Source organism: Scardinius erythrophthalmus (genome assembly GCF_964197995.2).
Source record: "Scardinius erythrophthalmus genome assembly, chromosome: 8".
NCBI classification, from domain to species: domain Eukaryota; kingdom Metazoa; phylum Chordata; class Actinopteri; order Cypriniformes; family Leuciscidae; genus Scardinius; species Scardinius erythrophthalmus.
In genome coordinates, this window is record NC_138228.1 from 39,170,901 (window position 1) to 39,176,070 (window position 5,170).

The 5,170-nt window shown below is 36.1% G+C and overlaps 1 long non-coding RNA gene across 1 annotated transcript; it reads right to left on the reverse strand.

Annotated features, from left to right (window-relative positions):
* Nucleotides 1–3,530: 3,530 nt before the first annotated feature.
* Nucleotides 3,531–4,651, reverse strand: LOC308695065. The gene is made up of 3 exons (XR_014030660.1): nucleotides 4,547–4,651; nucleotides 3,988–4,062; nucleotides 3,531–3,897 (listed from the first exon to the last, which is right to left on the reverse strand). It is a non-coding gene; the product is annotated as an uncharacterized lncRNA (long non-coding RNA).
* Nucleotides 4,652–5,170: the final 519 nt, after the last annotated feature.

Below are 5,170 nucleotides of genomic sequence, written 5' to 3' on the forward strand. Positions count from 1 at the left end.
TCGGACATATTATAGACTGTTAATAATTAATTATATGTATAATTCATTGTAATCGACCTAAATGTTTTAGACGATTTTTAATGAGGAGAAGTAAAGCTTCTATGTAGGCTAATATTTTATTATCCTCACAGCGCGTTAGTTATGCGGTGATGCGCTATGAAATTGCGTGGCTATGTAATTATAATAGCCTATCAGTTTAATAATAAAAGTAGCCTTCCCTAATAATAATAATAATAATAATAATAATAATAATAATAATAATAATACAAGCCTACTAATAATTTAATATATAAATTGGAAATGCTAAATCTTCTTGATATTGATAGCTGATGCTTGTTTTGACAATATCTCTGGATAGGCTACATGATATCGTCCATAGGCGCAACCCGGCACGAGGATTTATCGCGCTGATTCGCGCATATTTCACACGTATAGTGTGAGCAGTCAAGTCGCAGCTCGACGTTCGGACCGTACAGTGTGAGCACATAAATCCTGAGCTTTGGCTTTACATCGCATGCGATCTACTCGTTCAGTGTGAGTAGGTTCCTTGCTGAAATCGCACAGACATCGCACAGTGTATGCTCGCCTTTAGACCTCTTTGACTCCCAAAAATGTTTGCTGTGCTGTCAGGAGTGAAAATCTCAGATATCTTGATGAGATATCTTGTAAAGCCTCTGATCTTCATGCGTCTAGACACCTGCTTCTAGATCACATGTGTCAAACTCAGTTCCTGAAGGGCCACAGCCCTACAGAGTTTTGTTCTAACCCTGCTTCAACGCACACACACCTGCAGTTTTCAAATAAGCCTGAAGGACTTGATTAGCTGATCAGGTGTGTTTAATTATGGTTGAAGCTAAACTCTGCAGGGCTGTGGCCCTCCAGGAACTGAGTTTGACACCCCTGTTCTAGATGGTATTGCCAGGCGACTCATTCATAATGAAAAAAAAAAAAAAAACTTAATTCACTTTCTTTTTTGGATTAGTTTCATAATACACCATGGGCCATCATTTCAGTCATCTCATTTAAAATATCCATAAAGGTCACTTGCTCTCCACGACTTTGGGTCAGTTTGAGTACCCAAGTTAAATAACTTAAAATTGGACTCCTCATCTGTGTGTCCTTGAATTGCTAACCCCTGTCATGCAAGATATTGGATAGAGGATAGAACACCCACAAAAGCAATTTTGCCCCTGCCATATGCTTTTGCTTACCTAAAGTAAGAGCAACATTAATACCAGCATTGCCAGTGCTGACAGCACTAATTGCAGTTCGGTGTGGATTCAATTTTTCATGAAAATGGAATCTTTTACTGTTTTTTGTACACCTAAAACCATCTTTAACAACAGCCTCAGGATCCTTGGTTGTGTTTAACAGCTATTCTCTCCCCTTCACTGTTGCTGCTGACCTTTGCCAAATTCGGAACCGCATAGCATAATACTCTTACTATTTCTCCTTTTGAAATATATGTTAAACATAGTAACATAGTAGTATTCAGTTCCAAATTCAGCTTGTTACTTGAATGATTATCTATAGCAGAAGTCATACTGCGACTGTCCATGGAGCCATTTGAAGTTTTTGATTTCTTAAAGGTCCCGTATTATGCCCCTTTTCACAAGATGTAAAATAAGTCTCTGATGTCCCCAGAGTGTGTATGTGAAGTTTTAGCTCAAAATACCCAACAGGTCATTTTTTACAGCATGTTTAAATTGTAATTTTTTGGGTCTCAGAAAAACGTGCTGTTTTAGTGTGTGCCCTTTAAATGCAAATAAGCTGCTGCTGGATGACCCAGGGGGCGGAGCTTCATGAGCTCGCGCTCAAGTCTGTCAGGAAAATTTCATCTCACGGAATGATGATAATATCAGAAACTCTCAGTAACGTGTTCATTTCGAGTCGGACAATAATGCCTACAGAGTCAGAGTGCTGTATAGAGATGGAACAGGTATAGTTTAGTAGTTTAATTACGGTTATTATAACGTATTTGTCATCTGCTTGTATGTACCCATTATTTATTAATAGCCTACAAGTCTGCTGTCTGAATGATGACCAAACATATACTGATGAGTTTAATAAAGTTTATTGTACATCACACAAAAGATGAAGCGCCAGTTTTACTTCAGAAAATCACCGTAAGAGCTGAGTAAACACAGTAAGTTATAAGAAGTGCGCAAGTACATAAACGAATTTCGGTAGAGTTGAGGGAGCATTCCTTTGGGCGGAGGTTAGTCAAAAAACTGATCTAATGACGTCATTAAAGAAGGAAGTAGAGGGATGTAGTCCAAACGGGCCGTTCGATGTAGGCAAATTCTGTTAAATAAAATATCTTGCTTGGCATTGAACTTTGAGCTTTATAATTTTACAGATATTATTTATGCTCTAACAGAAACATTACACTAACTAAAGTTTGAAACATGGGATCACGAAGAACGGGACCTTTAAATTACAAAAGCTGTCTAAAATGAAATGCTAGTGTGAATATAATATCCTTAAAATTCCCCGTCCCATTTCCATATCTTTGTGTTTTCAGTTAGGCTTGTATTAGCAAGATAACAGCCTTTCCTTATATCTATGTAACAATCTCAAAATTATTTGTATCTGTATTCGGATAAAACCGGAAGGGGACAGGGCTTTACCTAGAAGTTAAAGAGTATATGGAATGAGAATTGTATTGAATTGTTGGGGGCATAAAACATCATCACGCCAAACAGGCAAACAAAACTCATCTACTCAGTACACTGTAAAAATTAAAGGTGCCTGGAGGAACCTTTTGGGGTTCTTCACTTCGCCACACCGGCGGAACCGTCTGTAGATCCTCTAGGCACCCTTTAAAAAGGGCCGGTTCTCTGAGGAACCACACAGGTTTCCTGAGGAACTCTTATATTAGGCACTGTGTGGAACCACTTTGGGTGCCTCCAGGAACCAAATTTCATTTTTTTTATATTTAATTTCATGTTGTTACTATGGTTACCTTTGACTTCTATTATAATAAACAAATTGAACCAAATACAAAATAAGAATTGTTTATTACATATTTGATATTCATTTTTATACATACACTTCCATGCACATGGGGAAAAAAGCTAACTATAGATTAATATCAATGAATACACAAAAAAATAGTATAATACATAAGCAACATAATCAACCATGTATATACAATAGATAAACAAGTAAAGACATCTCAACAAAATGCATGGAAACACATATGTTCCACGAAATAAATCAATGTAAAAAAATTACATTTGAACTAATTAAAAAATGTCCATCATACTTAACTTTAAACATTTGTGTTTCAGCCCGATGGTTAGTCTGACATCACTGTTTCCAAGTCCAAAAGCTCTATCAGATGCCAAAAACAAACAACAGTGCTAATATGCACTCATTGTGCTGTAACCTTTATCTCTATACTGAAATCTCTGATGGTTAGTTATTCAGCTATTTTGAATCATAAAATGTTGAAGTCCGGGATGCTGTTAGACTGGAGACTGTAATGTATACTATGGCTTTTGAAAAGCTTAAATGTGTGACTTGAATCAACAGTGTTCATAAATGGTTGTAGAGTATTCTCATGAAACAAGATAGAGGAAGTAGAGGCTTCGACCTGGAAACAGTATTAAGGTGCAGTAAAATTATCTGTTATTCTGTGAATGTTCACTGGTGAATTCCAGTCATTTCAATAAGAATCCACACGATCAGCAATTTCGTTTGTGGTCAAAAATGTCACTATGGGACCAAGTTGGTGTGAGGTACTTAACGAGTAAGAAAAGTGAAAAGGTACAGCATCGTTTTCCGTTTGTTTTGCCTCTTTTCTGGTGGATGGTCCAGGCACTTCGATGATTTTCAGGTCTACAGGAAGATTTTTATTCTTGTTCAAACTTGTATTTCAACTTACCGAGATCCCTGCAAAGTACAAAATTTACTGTTAGTAATGTTATTAAAGTGATAGTTGTGAAACTTGAATAATTTCCTCAGCCTTGTGACGTTCCAAACCTGTTTGACTTTCTGTCTGTGGAACCCAAAAGCAGATCTCAGGCATAATGCAGCCCCAGTCACCGGTCGCTTACACTGCATGAAACACAAGCAGAAAACTAATGTGTAAATCATTCATGAAACCATTCTTATGTACTCTTGTCTAGTTCAATTCAATGCAACAATTTATGTAAAAATGGTTAAGCTCCAAAAATGTCCCAGAAAAGATCCTAAAAATAATCAATGAGTTCAACTCATGTGTTATGGGTTGTGTTGTAAGTCTTCTGAAGCCTAATAGCTTTTTCCTTTTTTTTTTTTTTGTCGAAAAAGACTAAACTTGAAGTTATAATTCAGAGTTAAAATGTCTTATATTCAAATGCAAATGATAAAGATATAAGAAAAAATGCATAGCATTATTTGTGAACCAAATCTGGGATATTTTACATGAATGAGATTTGAGATCATGAGAAAAGATTTTCAGAGAATAACTGATTAAAAAACACAAGTACACAGTCAAACAATACAATTTCACAGAGAAAGTTCATAGTAATAAAGTACTGCATGTGGTGCAGGTACTCACTGTAATTCAATGTTGCCACTGAAATGTTCAGATTATTTGTTCTGGGGAAACAAAAGAACAAAGCTGATTATTCACAACATAATATTTATTGACCAGTAAATGGCTTTAAAATGGTATTTGAGAGAATGAGGGCACCTGTAGTAAGTAAAGTTAACGTTAGGCTAAACAAAAACAGAGCAAACTATAACCTGTTTTTGTTATTCATAACAAACGCCAAGAATCAGAGAATTTTCTAAATTAGTTAGGCTATATCAGCAATTTGAAGACACTGTTGTACAAAATATGTTGAATTGAATGACTAAATCAATCTAAGACAATAAGTCAATCATTTCCATTTGTTCATTAGATCAACGTAGTTAGCATCGCGGCTAAAACCTTCATACCAGATACTGTGCAATAAACGAGTGGTAAACACTGTAAAAACGTAGTAATGTATAATAAATTTAGTTTATATATATGTGTGTTTAAATATATAGTGAGTAGACTGTGTATTTATATTTATTTGGCGAGTTTACAAACCTTGTAATGGAGAGCCGAACAAACGGCGGAAGCTTTGATGAGAGGAGCCGTTAGTTTCCTGATGACGATCAGCTGAGCTTTGTTGCGCGCGAGCATCACTGAAGC